The sequence below is a fragment of the Numida meleagris genome, chromosome 11 (genome assembly GCF_002078875.1).
Source record: "Numida meleagris isolate 19003 breed g44 Domestic line chromosome 11, NumMel1.0, whole genome shotgun sequence".
Lineage (NCBI taxonomy): Eukaryota > Metazoa > Chordata > Aves > Galliformes > Numididae > Numida > Numida meleagris.
Window position 1 is genome coordinate 6,370,850 of NC_034419.1, and position 16,415 is coordinate 6,387,264.

At 42.1% G+C, this 16,415-nt stretch overlaps 1 protein-coding gene across 12 annotated transcripts in view; it reads right to left on the bottom strand.

Moving 5' to 3' along the window:
• Window positions 1-16,415, bottom strand: part of WNK2 (WNK lysine deficient protein kinase 2) — a 108,379-nt gene that overhangs the window by 78,152 nt on the left and 13,812 nt on the right. Inside the window, exon 1 of one of the 12 annotated variants that reach the window (XM_021409385.1) lies at window positions 13,393-13,485. The exons of the other annotated variants lie outside the window; for them this stretch is intronic. The gene's annotated coding sequence lies outside the window, so the exon portion shown is untranslated. Of the gene's footprint in view, window positions 1-13,392; window positions 13,486-16,415 lie in introns of those variants that run through there. 12 annotated transcript variants of the gene reach the window in all.

Below are 16,415 nucleotides of genomic sequence, written 5' to 3' on the forward strand. Positions count from 1 at the left end.
ACTTTTTGCAAGTTCTTCTATAAGAAGCAACTTCAACAGGAACAAATCTGGCTTACTTAACCTTTTAATACTGTAATTCAGAAGATTTTAAAAATTCAAAGGCCTTTGGAAATAATGATGAACATTAACCCATCTGAGAAGGAAACTAAAACCAATTTTGTATTTAAAATGAAAACTTCACTTCTGTAGTACAATCACTTCTCGCTTTTAAGATTTGTCCCATCCACTATCAGAAGAATCTAGGATTTCTCCCAAAGTCAGCTGGAAGCAGGCTTAGACATGCAGCACTTTGGACCGTGAAAAGCTCAAGATGTTACCGAAGTAGCTGCTCTCATACCAGGCTTATGCCCTTGTTATTATTTTGCCTACGCTTTCAATTTCTAATAGCATTCAGGACCCTTTATTCCCACTCCCCATACATCCAGTTATAAACACGTGTCATTTCAAGCAGTTCTGAAGTAGAAAATCCCCTTTCTGCAAACGGACAACAGATGCCATTAGACAACTTGCGAATCAGGAAAGATTTTTACAGCTTCATTGCACATCAGCTTTCAGCCAACATTTTTCTTCACTAAGTCACCCTCTGTGAAATTACAGCCTACTATTTGTTAGCTGCATTAGTGAAGCACAGGGAGGTTTCCCAGTGGAAGCTCATTTTCCAAATGCACAAAAAGCAGTCCTTGCCCAAAAGGATGCTCACAATTCAGTGAGCAGGACCTACAGGAAAGGTTGCAAGAAACTAAATTTATTTTCCCTAGTTGTTGCTAGAAAGCTACAGAAAATTAGGAGCTCAATTCGAATTTTTACAGCTAAATATGGTTCTGTAAAAAAAGGCAGAGCTTCCTTTCCTGCTGGATGAAAGTGCAGTTTGCTGCTTTATGAACAGCTAAGGGACATGTCCTATGGCAGAGTGAGAATGAAACTCACCTCTTCTGCTGAACTCAGAAGTTAAAAAACTCGTCCTGCAAGGTGCAGGAGGAAGATGAATCAACATCTCAAATCAAAGCTGCATTCAAGGGTCACGAAAATACTAAGAAACACAACACTTTGGGCAGAGACTGTTTTACAGATCAAAACCTCCAATCCCAACTATGGTATGATAACCTACGGTTCAAGAAGGAAAAAAAAAAAAGAGAGAGAAATTCATGTTGCAAGCATTTGAACTAATTGCAGGCAGCACTTCATTAACTCTCTTAATTACTAGTGCTTCACAGGTTCCACATAGGCTTATAAATCTAGATGAAATACCAGAAACAGTTCAGACATGCCTCACAAAATGACTTTTTCAAATGAAACTGAAATAAATGTGTGTGGGGGGGGGGGTTGTAAAAAATAATCAACAGATAAATCCTGTGACACGAGATCACCAAAATACAACCTCTGCTCATCAGTGAACACTGGAATAAAATAAAATACAACAAACAAAACAAAAAGAGAGAAAAAAACACAGAACATATCAGACCTGCCATGAGATTTCATATTTTGCTGTTTTCTGGAATTCACTTCTGAACTAGCATTCATTAAGGTTTATGCAACAGTTCATGCTGCTTTTAAAAGAATCTTTTGCTTCACTTACTTCACGTCATCCATAAACACTGTATTTGGACACGTAAAATGCCTAATGCTGTCAGACAGCATCTCAAAGCGATGAAGCCAAACTCCCACATGCCCGTGGTTCGATTCCTGCATCTCACCCATAGTGGGCTGAGCACAGAAAAACCATCCTGACTCCTGCTTTCATTTCCAGGAGTTTTAAAGAGTACCAGCTGCAGGTTGGAAGACCAAGAAAGATCATGCAAATAGCTGGAGGTACACCAGCTGACGGCTGTGTAATTTTAACGGCTGTGGTCACGAAGTACCCTTCTGCCAGTGCTGGGCTCTGCCACGCAAAGGCAGACAGCAGTGGCTGCAGCCATCCCCTGGAGGGGGACACTTCTGTGGGACTCTCTCCTGGCTTGGGTTGCCAGAACAGGAATGGAAAGAGATGTTGCCCCGAAACGGTCTTCAGGTGTCTAAAAGGGAACAACAGGGAGATGCCACTGCCTGCAGAGGGCTGGCATCTCCCCAGCCTGGTGAGAGAAGCCAGGCTGCCCATGACAGATAAACATCCATCCATGCATTTTCTTCAAGCTTCTCTCCTTACTTCAAGGCAGTTTTCTAATTAGCTTATTTTATGGGCATGAAACCTCCTCCGGTTTCTCTCTTCCATGCACAACTCTGTGCCTTCTATTGGGCCTGCTAGGAGAGGCATGTTCCCTCCTGAAGGACACGACGCCATTTTGGGCTGTGAGAGGCCCAGCCCAAGCCGCTGCCAGCTGCCAAACACCTAGAAAAAACTGTTATTTATCCCATGTTAGCATTCATCTTGCCAATGGCAATGCTCATTTGGACAATAAACTTTGCCAGTGAAATTAACCAGCACAAAAAAAATTAGCAGAATAAGTCAATTTTTATTCAGATTTGCCCTGGCAAATATAATTTAGCTGCCTCTCGTGTAGCATGCAGTTCTGCCTTTCTAACAGCAGATTTCATTTTCCTTTCAATTTCATCCCATTATTGCTACCATTTCCCATCCTGCTATAATCTATCTGTTTGGGACTTCAGTTTGCAAAACACATTCTTAAAGTGAGATGTCCTTTGCTACGAATTACTTACAATCCCAATAAGAGGGCGACGCTCACTTACAGCCACCAGCATTCAGAAAGAACAAACCATTTCCTCAGCAGCCCAAATGCAGCTACCTAGCACAGATCTCCCAGTGCTGGAGGCGTTTAGACCAGCAACATTCACTTTTGTCAAGTTGTTTGTTCTAAGGTAAACCTGCTATGCACAGAAACATTCTCATGGGTTTGCAGCTTCATTAAGATATTTTGTAAATAGTTAAAATATCCTTTGCATTAGTAGCAAAGGTAAGAATGAGCTAAAACACATTCACTTCTATTTACTGACACCTGGAGAAGGTGACATCTATATAATGACTTTTATATAAAGTTCTAAATGTTTTCAATACTTAGTTTTTACTACGCTAATTTAGAAAAGTCCCTTAAGATAAACCACTATCTTTAGAACTTGCATCTAATCAGAAATGCATTAAGAGGAAACACATTTAACCTATTTAGAATGGAGTATTGTTAAGTGGGAACATGTATTTTCTACCTCCAAACTTAAGTCTTTAAACTGTGCTGTACTCACAAGGCACAGGTTTAGGCTTTTGCATCAACCTTAGAAGACGCTCACCAAGGAGGCCTTCAGGCTTGGTCTATAATCGCAGACTGAGTACAACTAATCCTCAGTAACTTTTTTTTTTTTTTTTTTGTTATTACTAACTCAAAAATTTTCGAATTAGCAGAAAAACACAGCCCAAAACTCCTCACCAAAGCAGACGGCTGGACTGAAAAATGTTCAACATTTGGTTGTAGGAGGTCAGAGAAGCATTCACAAGTTCTCCAAATCTTTAATCCTACGCAGTGATGAATACACCTTATGTTCAGTTGTTCTTCTCACAAAAACTGCCTCAAATCACACAAATGTGGAGCTAAAATCTTTTTCTCACTAGTTGCTGCCTACCCAACCTGCCCGCAGAGCAGAGGCCATCAGGAGGCCACTCTCACCATCAGGAGGTACCTTTCACTGGGAGATAGGCACTTTGCAGACAGGGGTACCTCTACTCCCAAACACTCAGACAATCATTTATGTGGTGTTTGGAAACATCTTGGGAAAATTTTTAAATGCTAAGGAGAGCTGTCACTTTTCCTGCATTCCTAACACTACTTGACAACCTGTTAGAAAACACTCAAAGGCAAATGCCGCGCTTCTGGCCAGGATATATTAATCAAAGTCTGCCACAGTGGTTAAGAACTAAACTGAAAGCATCACATTAATAACCAAATATTTTTTTTCTTTTTTGCAGGCCCTTCTGCAAAGCATGACATTCTATACTCTTGCCCAAAAGAATAATACTGGCCCGTCAGCTAAAACATACTAACAGCTAAAAATTCAACTTCACATCTCTTCAACAGCAAAGCATGAAAGAGTAACATCAGCATAGTTTTATGAGAAACAGATCCTGGCTACTTTCCAATGAGATTATATGTTTGTGCTGATAAAGATAATAGCATTGACATAATAAACTCAGATGTCTTTAACACATTTACTTCTCATTAAATAAAAAAAATGATACAGAAAATATCCATTTACATAAGTTGTTTAAAAATTAGGTAATTGTTCAGAATATAAATTACACATATAAAAATCGCTCACCCTTGATGACATTCAGGAGGTTCTGCAGGGCCTAGAACTTTTTATAATTAAGTGATTTGTATTTTTATAATAAACTGTGGGAAAAAGCACAGTTACTAATACACTTTACACCTTGAAAAGAATTAGAATGCTAAAGCATAAAAATGAGAGGTCACAAAGAGACTCAGATGCTTGCATAAGCTGGGCACAAGCACTGCCAATGCTCCACTGATCCTGGGTTGTGTAACTCGGGCCGCAGGCTGCAGAGGCAGCCACGAGCAGGATAACCAGTCTGGCACTGCTGGAACAGGGACACGGCAGCACCACCAGCCAGCATGGCCACTGGGCAACAGGAACGAGAGGCTCAAGTAGGAGCACAGAGCAAGAAGGGTCTTTGCGTTTTCCTGCTGTGAAGAGCATCTCCATTGCAGAGCATGCTCTTCAGTACGCACCTTAACGTGGGTCTAGATAAGGATGGGCCGTGAACACCACTACAGAACTGGGCTACACTGACTGTGGCTCCAAGGAACTCAATCTGCACAATGTGTCAGAGATGGAAAGGAATTATCTGATGACAGTCTGTAAACAAAACGAAGTTCAGTGTGGGAAAACTCTTCTACCAAACGCAGGGATATTCTGCAAGCTGACATTCCCATAAGCACAAAAGCACACTTACTCTTTCCTTAAAGCACAGTGAACCACAGTGAGGTGGCCAGCAGCCTCCACTACTGCTGCCCGTACCTCAGGGCTGGGTGTTTTCCTAAGCAACATGCTTCGCTTCACTCAGCAGGCCTGCCCTTGAATGAGAGATTAATCTGATCTAAAACACGTATGAACCAAGGACCACAGGAGATCTGACGAGATGATCGCAGAGCTACTTTCTGACTTGAAACCTCTGAAACCACACTACAATCAGTTGCTCTTGGCCAAAGTCCTGGAATACTAATTCGAATGCTGGTTATCAAACACGATCAAGAGCACTCAAATCTTGGCTAGACAAGACACATGAAAACATGAAGTCAGCAGCACCAAGTCTCAACAAATTTGAGCTGTGCTAAATGATGGGAGCTCTTGCAGCCAATCATGACAGCTAGAAAATTGGGCAAGCAAAAGAACCCTAAAACAAAAAAAAAAAAAAAAAAAAACAACATTTATTTGTCTATATCCTGCACTGGCACATTCACAATTGGTGGGCATAGATAGGTTTCTTAAAGCTCGGTGAGTTCAGATCTCTTGAAGTGAACTGTTTAGTTCACTAAAAATTTGAAGACTGTGAAAGTATGTATTTTAGAATATAATGCAAGGAATGTCTGATGTACTGGATTTAACAAATGGCATGAGACATTCAGAGACTCTGGAGAAAGTCAGAATCAATCAGAAAATTGAGGACAAAATATATAATATTATTTTATTAAAGATTTCAAGAACAGTATACTTTAAATACTTTTAAATGGGAAAAATCAAGTTATGGAAAGAAAAGTGATGGCCTCGTAGCTTGGTCTTCAATCTCAGATTTCATGAGTAGAGCAGATAGAAGATATTCTTGTTAAAGGAACAGTAGTTGTCAAAAAAACCTTAAGCATGATTAATTGCATATTATTTCCAACATTTCTAAAACCCAATAACAAACATAACTAGCAAATCAAAACATCCAAACCAATCTGTTCTCTGAGGCAATAATTTATTTTTTAATATTACAACAGGCAAGATGCTTGATCACACTAAATAGTAGTATTTAATAAAATATTTATTCTCATTAAAAGGAAATATTTACATTTCCTTTCCATACTTCTACTGACTTCTTACACCAAGGTAGCAGCACTACCTGCCTTAGATAAGCTTGTTTCAAAGACATCAGAAAGCTATCAGAAAACTCCTTTTGGTTTGGCAAGTGCTTGACTTCAAGTGCAAAGCACTACAGAAGAGAAGAATCCAGCCCTGGAGAACTAATCCAATGGAAGTACTTGCTCTCCACTATTAATTAAAGCAAATAAAAAGATGAAAATCTCTTGGAATGAAACAACCAAAGAAAAAGACAATGTTACATTAATTTGAATAACACTGCACGGACCTTTTTTTTTTTTTAAGACAAATTGTGATGCCTGCAAAATTTAGGATTGAAGAACCATTTGGTTCAACACACATTAAACAAAATGGTTGTGTATTCAACAGATGAATAATATTAATGCTAAACACTTTCACTAAGGTGTTATAAGGACTATTTTCCCCCAAATATAAACCTCTCTGCTCAGCACATGTTAAAAATAAAAACCAGTGAAAAAGTTTACTAGAAGTTAGGATAAATTACCTAGGAAATCTGCGTAGTGTTCACGCAGTTTAAAAATGCACCATAAATATTCTTTAAACTTTCCAAAATTCAAGTATTTCATCTCTCCTTAGAGATTTTCCTATTAATAAGACCAATCAATATGCCCTTTTAAGACTGAAAGTGCTGGTCTCTCTGAAGTCCCTGTGGCTTGCACAGCATGAAAGCTTTTTCCTAGTATGAAACAACAGCTTAATTACTAGTGATGGAGAACCAGCAATTCAAGTAAGACTTATTTTAATCAGCAGTAGTAATGGACACTCACCGTAAAGAACGCAAATCCTGTAATTCTGTTTCCCACAGTCACCAGCATAAGTGACAGGTGAGTACACAGAGGAGTTTCACTGGTCAACAAGTTATTGTTCAGTCACGGGGAAAATGGTACTCATACAGAAAAATGAAAGCACAGATGTCCACAGAGTAGACAGAAAAAGAACAAAGAGAAGAATGCAGTATTTAACCACATCGGTAGACATACTAGCAACTGCCCAGGGACAAAGTGTCACAGGATACAGCCTTGCAGGGAGATGTTCAAGGCTTACTGAAACTAAAAGCAAACCAAACACCCTCAAATTATCCTATTTACCTTTGATTTCTGTTTCAGTCAGATCACTCTTCCCATACAACACCGCCTGCCTATCAGGCACCCACCTTCCCCCAGTGCTCACCTCGCAGCATCACACTGCAGGGCTCCATGCTCTCGGCAAGAGCGGCTTGCAAGTGTTTAGGGACGCAGTCACATGAGGCTTGGTCCAAGGATGAGGAATTATCACCAACAGTCCTTTCAAAGGAGTTTTCTTGAGAAACCAATGAAACCAGTAGGAATATGTTTCACATCAAATGCTTATGCTTGGGACTTCTGAACAGAAACCACATCTCCCCTGTGAAACAAGGCTAACAATAGGTTTCTGCACTTCCGCATGTGCATTCATGACTCTCAATTTTAATATCTTCACACCTCTAAAACGTAGTATTTATTAAAATCCAGCTTTACATTTAAACTGTTTTTTAATAGTTTTTCTTTATCTGTTTTCTATAGAGATTTTAGCAAAACTTGAATTCATGCAAGTCACAACAGACTGAGATAGGATGAATAACTTCAAGTTAGCTTCAAGTGATCACTAGAGTGGTCAGAAAGGCCTTGCCACCATTCCTGCCCAATAACTGGCCAACTTGTCTCTGACACAGACCTGCCAGTGACCCGTACACCCACTGCTCGCATTACCCACAGGTGGCTCAGCAGGACACTTGCAAGGTGCAAGCATTTGTTATTTGTACCTAGCAGCAAAAGGATACACCTGTTCTTTAGCCATTCACACTAATCAAATGGGGTTCTGTTTTCAGGTCCTCCTCTCTGACTTACGCTTCAGGTAGGGGTCATTTATTGCAAGCTCGTGAGAAAGAGGCAGCTCACTCTGCTGAGGAGAATTCACAGTGCTGCTTCCCTAGAGTGCAACGACCCAGTACAGCCATGCCACCTGCCTCCTCTTGGGAAAGAAGAGGCAGACCTTCTTCCTAAGCCCTCCCAAAATACCCTTTTCATCACACCTAACAGCAATTCCACTCCCTGCTCTTCTGCCACTGCCAACCTGGTGCCAAAAAGAGCAAATAGAGCTGGCTGCCAGCCTGCGCAGCTCCTCCTTGGGCTAGCAGCAAGTGGGGGCTTACACACCCCCAGATCATCAAATCATGCCTGCTGCACACTGCTCTTCCACTGTCCTACGTCAAACAGATCCTAAAACAAAGTTTGAAGAAGAGAGGAGAGGGAGAGGAGGATGGACAGAAAAACTATTTCCCAGCTTCACAGATCAGCTCTCTCAGTTGAAACCCACTGGGTCATTACCTCTGTCTGCTACTCTACTGCAGTCTGGAGTGGTGGTTTTGTCTGTATTTGGAGTTCTGAAAATTTATTAGGTATCAAGACTTACACCTGCTTCAACAAATTGTCTCACTTCAACCAAACCATTTCCCTTGGGCACTGTTGTCTTTTTTAAATCAGTGTACCTAGACGAATAACTGCATAATAAATTCAGGTAAGACACCATGATAAAAAACACAAATAAGGCATGAAGATATCTTCAGAGCTTATATAAGAGGACAGGGCTGTCTTCAAAACCCATCATCACATTAAGGTCTAAGGCTATGCACTCACTCACAGCTGACCATGCACAAGCCCAAAGTATATGCTGCAGTCTCAGTCCCCACAGCTGCTCTCAGGAACAGCATCTTTCCCTTTTGGTTACAACTCACACTGATTTGCATGAGTAAGAGTTATGATCAGAAGTTCAGGAAGACATGAAAAGAATATGAAAAATACTAAAAATCACAGTGCAAGTGAAGGTTGACTTTGAAATAGCCAAAAAAAAAAAAAATAGCACACAAACAGATCTCTATCAGTGGGCTTTACTCTGACTGAAAGCTGTAAGGGATTTTTTGAGCCTTCATACAATTTCTAAATTAAGCTTTGTTATAAATGCCACACAGTGCATTAGTGCACATTTCTCAGGCACTCAAGAACCACAAAATGTATCAAAATGCTAATTACATCTGATAGATCAGAATTTGTCAGGAGGAGTCAGATGCAGTGAGAATGCAGAGGTGTTTCAGAAATCACAGCAAGTCTGAGCTGACTCGGGCTGCCCCTTTAGGCAAGAAAGTTTCTCTCTAGAAACTGAGCCTTCTGTTTATCCAACCAGGCAGAGCTTACAGACACAAAAAGGGGCACATCCCAGGAAATCTGGGCACCTGACAGCACTACTGGTCTGCAGGAAGGAGCTCTTCTTTCTTCCTCCCAGCGGCAACTGTAGTCAGAGCTCCCAATCTTATAAATTATTATCCTGTTAGCATGCCAAGCAGCACTGGCTTGGACATATGCTTATCTGATTTATTTAACACCATCTGCCTTTATGTGCGGAAGAACAGTTTGAGTCACATAGACGCTGAGTTAGTTTCCAGAAGAGCACTGGTGGAAGTGATTCACGCCTTTACTAAATAATACTACACATGACTGTTAACAGGAGCACAAAGACTCATTTTTGGTTAAGAAAACACCGTCAAGGTCCACTAGCTTAATTTTATCCTGAAATGGGAGCATATGGAAAATCAGCCCATAGGGATTGGTGGTATTCTCCTGAACAGATGTTCTTGCCATAGGAAACATTTAGAAGTGAAGCAGGTGTGATTTGCGAGATGGCCCACAAACATAGCCCTTTGACATAACAAGAACACCATTTCCATTCAATTCTTGCACTGAGTCAAGGCTTTGGAAGAAAGAATGATCATACAACGCTGACAGAAAGACTGCGAGGAGGAATGGCAAACACTCACTCTGTTCTCATAGAACAAATGTTGTGCATTAAAATTACACCTGGTAAAAGCAGCAATAATCTTTCCCATTAAGTGTTATTTCACAAAAAGATACTTCAACACAAAGATACTTTTGTAACCAATTTAGAGCTGATTTGCCACCAATCGGATTAGTGTCACTTGTCATTACTACTGCCTCTCTCAATCACCCTTCAGTTAATAACCAGTGATTTCCTCTGGTCTATTTACTGGGCTGCTTCACGACCCACACACCAGTCAGCAATGCCCTACTCACCGAGATGAGGCATTGTGGAAACCTAAGTGTTAGCTTCTGTGTTTCAGCCTCAGCCAAAACTTCATTTCTTTTGACATCAAGCGTGTGTTTTTCTCAACTACTACCAAAAGCCATCATGTATATTCTGAAAGTACAGACACCAGCTGTACGTGTTCAGGATGCCCTGAGCACACTGCTGCTTGGTACACCATCCTCAGCAAGACTGGAGCTTGCAGACAGCCACCTTGGAAAATGCTCAAATGTTTCAAGAAGGTACCAAGAAAAGGCACATTCATTCTGCAGGCCCTCTGTAAGATGCACAGTCACCCTTTCAAAAATATATCAGGCAGATTGAAAATTTCCCCCTAATCATAGAATCATAGAATTAGCTAGGTTGGAAAAGACCTACAAGATCATCCAGTCCAACCATCCACCTACCACCAATAACCCCACTAAACCGTGTCTCTCAACGCTATATCTAAACGTTTCTTGAACACCTCCAGGGACGGTGACTCCACCACCTCCCTGGGCAGCCCATTCCAGTGCCTGACCACTCTTTCAGAAAAGCAGTGTTTTCTAATGTCCAGCCTAAATCTACCCTGGCACAACTTGAGACCATTCCCCCAATCTTGACGCTTAAATTAAAAAAAAAAAAAAAGTAAAAAACAACACAAGTAGGCTATTTAAAATAAAAATCAGGAAGCTAGCAGGAAGTGGCAAAACCTACAGAGAACATTCCCACCACTTCCACAAGGTCAGCCGCCGTGCAGCGCTGCCGGCTCCCTGCTCTGAGAGTGGCCGCTCCAAGGAACCCCCGTCACCGCTGCCGGCTGTGAAAGTCGGACGGCGGGTTTGCCCAGACCACTGTTTTGCTTAAAAATAGATTTCATGTGTTCTGTACTAGACAAGTAGCCATCAGGTTACATCAATTCATCTGAGCGCTCAAGTTCAAGGTTCCACTGCCATCATTTTGGTTAGTTTTCTGACTCTGAGCCTCCAGCTACTGCCAAGAACACACGCAGATCAAGTTTATAAGCAAAAATGTAAATGCATCAGCTGAGAAGCATCATGGCTCACAAACAGAATGAGAGCCTTCCTTCCTGTTTTTAAAGAGGAAGCACTGTCAGGAAAACAAAAATCTCTCTGTTTTCACAGGTATGTTGATTCCTGCAGTTGTAAGCCTGACTACCTTCAGAGTTAAAACTACAAAAAAAAAAAAAAAAGGGATTTGCTAATTAACATTTCATTCCCACATTCTTGTATCCAAATTTTCCACTTTATGCTATGGTGTTGCAGGTGCTGGATGAAACCCGAAAACTCTGACAGCAAGGCTCCAAGGTCAATTCCAGGACACGTCATATAATCTTGTTCAACAATTCAGAAACTGTCATCTTAGAACAATCAGAATTTTTGTCATGCCTTTCCTAAAGCAAAGTCATGTTAAAACTCTATTCCTCCTCTGCATTCTGCTTATTCATGGCCAGCTTAGATACACTGCTTCTTGAGCCAGTTTCATCCTTCAGCCTTCCTTCCATTGAGTATTCTCCTTCTGCAGCCCACCCCTGGCTTGGGTTTTCAGCTTGCCAGGCTAAGCAGGCTAGGGTCTAGCCTCCCTTTATAAGCAGTTATCTTTCACGTAGTCCCTCTAGTAGTCCTGCACAACATGTTTTTCCTTCTTGAAGACAGCAACCACAGCTGCAGTAGTCTGCACTCAGACAAGTCACTGCTCCTCATGTACTTTATCCATCTGGATGTGAAACGAGCACGATTTTTGTTGGCTTGGCTTTTATTTGAAGTTGCACCATAACCCTTGCACTGTCTGAAACCAGTTCAACACACTCTTATTTTAATTAATGCAAACATAATTTGCCAGCAGCTCGATTTAAAGATGACTTATGACTGTTCAATTTACGTTGGCCCCTTACCAAACTAAACCAAACTTACATAAAACATGTGTTGACTGAAATAACAGTGCTCACAGGTCCCATCAAATCAATATGGATGCAAACATAATATTGAATATATTCTATGCTATGGCATTGGCTATAAACGAATCAGACTTAAGACAGGAGCAATGGTTCCTAAATGATTCCTGACAGACCTGTACAGCAGCTCCAGTGAACCTCCTTAGGCAGTATTTGTCAATACTTAAATGCTCTAAGTTGGAAAGTTCTCTTTCACCCAACCTACATCTCCCTAGTTTCAATTTACACCCCTTAATTATTTTCTTCAACACAGTAAGCATGAAGAATCACTTATTCAGCAGAGTCTGAGCGCAGGCTTTGGTGATTTTCCTTAGTGATATTTGAAGAATAATATCTAATGTCAGTTGTCTCCCTCCCCGCAGCACCCCAAGCCATGACCAACTTACTTCTCCATCTCTCACAGCCAGCTGCACACTGCAGCTCTCGGCCTGCAATCCAATTAGCCCATATCTCTCCCCAAGTGAGATGCACACACAGCATCCAGGCCTACCTAATGGAGTCATCCAGCACTCTGTATATTGTGACTGGAAAATAGAGGAACATCAGCTGAAACCAGAGTCGACGGTTCACAACTCCACTGCTGAAGTACATCCCCTCTTTTGGGGAGAGCAGAGATTCTATGGTCATTTCACAGATTCTCAGTTAACGTTTGATAACAGACAGCATTTCATTGGTCAGCAGCCCTCTGAGGTTCAAGTGTTGAGCTGTTAATTTAGTTTACCTATGAGACCTGAAACACAATACTGCTCCAATTTGTTTTCTGCAAAAGCTTTAGGGTATCTCAGTGTTAGAACCATGTGACAGGGCACCCCAACTAGAGGAAAAACCCAGACAAGCCTACAGGCTTTGCAGTACTTGGGATATCAATCTTTCAACAGAAGCAGATTTCAGAAAGGTTCGAAGAGGCTCACACATCCCAATTAGATGCTCTCCTGAAACAATACTTCAGAGAGGATTGCGCTGCTTGTCATCACCAGGCTCCTTCCCTTCTAGTGGCTGTGCTCACACTCACACCAACTGGGCAGGCTCACTCCCCCTCCCCAGATCACCGCTGTGTACCACCCCCTGCCCTCAGCTCCCCAAGCAGCTGCACTTCAGCTGTGCTGCAATTCGCTAGCAGACAGTGGCAGCTGTTGCCCTCTATATCCATGTTACATAACTGTACCTCTGCGTATGGACAAATTCCTCCACTATCAGCTCTAACCATGTTTTCCAATGCACATTCACAGCAATTCTGAGAGGAAGGAACATTAGGAACTCACTCTTGTGAATCATCATCTTGCTTAAATGCCGCATGTAGCTGCGTCGTCAGAGTCTGCCCACCAAGAAACAATCCCTGTAGGGGGAGAGGTCCCCATGGCAATCTGACCTGTGAGAGGGCCCAGCAGCGAGGGCCTGGCCTGGCTCCTGCAACACCCAACTCAATGAGCTCTTTGTTATCTGCTCCGAGAGCACCTGAGGGGAGAAGCCAGACCACTTCCCCTCACCAGGTTTTGTTAACTGCCTTCACAGTCAGGATGCCAACAGCACTTATCTGCAGATCTATTTTTGAAGCCTGTTTCTGAATTGTAGTTAATGTGGCTCAAACCCATGCAAAATCTTCTCCCTGCCATGTTTTCAGCTTTAGCTCCTTCTGACATTCACCCTCGCTTCGCCTTCTTCCTCCCCGGACAGAGCAGCACTAGGAAACACGGAGAGGTGTCACCGCTTCATGTTCCAGTCAATGCTGCAAAGGTACCTATAGGAACCCCTCCATCAGACCCCACTCAGCAATTTGCACCTTATTTCTGTAGGATCCAATGGGAGTTCAGGTACTGCTGCCAGAAAGCTTTGTGTCCTGGGGACGCAGACTAGCACAGCACCTGCTAAAACCCCATCTTTCTTTGAGCTTTGTTTTGAAAGCCTGTCATGCTTTTGGTTATGAGGTTATCACTGGTTCCACTAAATAGTGAGAATATTATTTCAAAGTGGGTTTCCTCTGGGCTCCCTTACACAACACAGGGCCATACATGCCTGTGGTGCTCAGACCACTTTCCAGTTGCTGCATGTACAGTGCTCAGCCTCATCTGACAGAGCTCCATTTCTGATGATAAAAAGGATACCTGAATAAATTCCCTCTAAGCTGACACCTCCAAGTGCAACAATTCATAAATGTTGTTGTTCTTCCATCACAGAAAAATCTACTTGAAATTTTCCAAATTTTTGACTTCACATTGAAAACTTGTAATGAGCTGGAGAGCATTGTACAGCACAGCCAAGTGCTATTGAGCATGCTGTCCTCTTTATTCTAAGCTGGATTTGAGACATATTACTTATTACAGGTAAAGCGAGGAAAGATTTCCTCACACAATTACATCCGCAGGTGAATGAGAAAGGAATTCTGAAACATTTCAACAGAAGCACTGAAATGTTTTTCACGGAAAAAATATAAAGAGAAAACATGATCTCTAAAAAAAAACAGACATACACCTAGATTCAGAAGAAACCATTCCTTAAGCTCTGTTCAAATTAACTGGATTGAAACAAGACTTGGAGGAAGTTACAGCTATATGTCTTTACAGAATTCAGATAACACGCATCAACATTCTCTGTGAGCCCAGTGAATTGTGCTTTACAACAGACCCTCACATGGAGGAATGGATTTGGGAACCTCCAGCTGCAAATAAAGGGAGGAAGCAGAGCAAGTTAAGCCAGGACAGCCTTGAATCCAGCTCCCTATAAATTGCTACCACAGCTGAGATTCAGCAGAGCATCACTGATCAATGATCTGACCACCCCACACAGCAGCACAGCCAGCCAGGCACCCGAGCAAGGGGCAGCTCAGACCCCAGTGAGAGAAACAAACAGGAGCCGCAAGGCAGAGCCAGGTGTCTGGCACCATGCAGTTGTTGGACGACTGCTGTCATCACCTGAAAGCTGAGGCATCTAACTTATTGCTCTCCAGCAAAAGAAAAACCGCATTTATAAAAAGGCATCGCCAGCCTTTAAGCGTTAGCTCAGAGGACGTTCAGTTAGACGGCAAAGAGGATGTAACTGATCATTGTCTTATTATAGCTTTTATATGTTGGCTGCTGTTCCGAGGAAAGATGGATTAAATACCACGTCTGTTTGGTTGGACTCCAAATTAAAAGCTCTGTGATGACCTTTCATTCCCAATAGTGATTTTTGATTTGCTGCCCTTTTTTAAAAAAAATGAAAAAAGGCCTTGATCCACCAGAACAACAGCCTGAAAAATACATGTCTTAAAAGTGGAGGGGACACAAGTAGGATAGGACATGCCTCTGTCAAAAAAAGATCGGCCTACAAATCCACGAAGCTGAATCCTGCAGCATTCTAGGCTCCACGCCCCAAGGGGAGCCCTGGGTACCTGCAGCAATAGGAGCTGCTGGGCTCCACGCGCTCCCAGCACCGCAGGGCTCAGCTCAGCACGAGCAGGTGGGGCAGTAAGCCTGCAAAGGGAGACAGTAAGCCCCTGTAACATCGTGTTAAGAAGTTCCACAGAGAGATAAAATTTTGCAACTCATTAAACACACACAGCCCATATTTTTGAAAACTGCCACAGGCTCAGCCTTTAATAGGATTTTATATTTCCTACTTTCAGCTACCTAGGTGCACCATGTGAAAGGACTAGCCATAATCCAGGGCTGCTGAGAGGAGACAGGAAATACAGCTGTAGGTAATGAAATGCCCTTACCTACTAAAAAAGGAATTAAGAGCCAGGGTCATTCTTTCACCCAAATATGACATTAAATCTGGAAAATTTCTCTTATCTCTTTCCACTCTTTCAATTAACCCAATTCCAGAAATGGGACCTCTTAACAACTGGTTTTACCTTTCCTAAGCTGCTGCTAAGCTTCATTTCTGCATACAGCTTGTTTGTGCTGAGTTTCTTAAGAAATGAAGAGTCTGCATACTGCCTGTCTGCTGCATCTCTGGCTTGCCAAAGGCTCTGTGGTAACAAGACGCAAGGGCAAGCAACCAAAATTCTGTGCAAGTAGCAGCACAGCCCTTCTCTACTGCAAACAAGCCAAAAGGCACAAGTGCAGCTCTCATTTCCTCCCATCTCTCTGAACTGTTTAACCTCGCTTGAGGAAAGTAGGAAGGTACGGCTGCCCCTTCCAAAGTGGGACATTGATCTGCAAGAATGCAAGGAAACAGCCAACAGGCAGTCTTCCTGAGAACTAATCACTCGCAGCATACTGTGTTGAGCCTTTTATTTTGATTAAAGTTTGGTTTTTAATCAAGCTGTAGATGAAAAAATTTTCAAAGAGCACTTGTTTTCTAC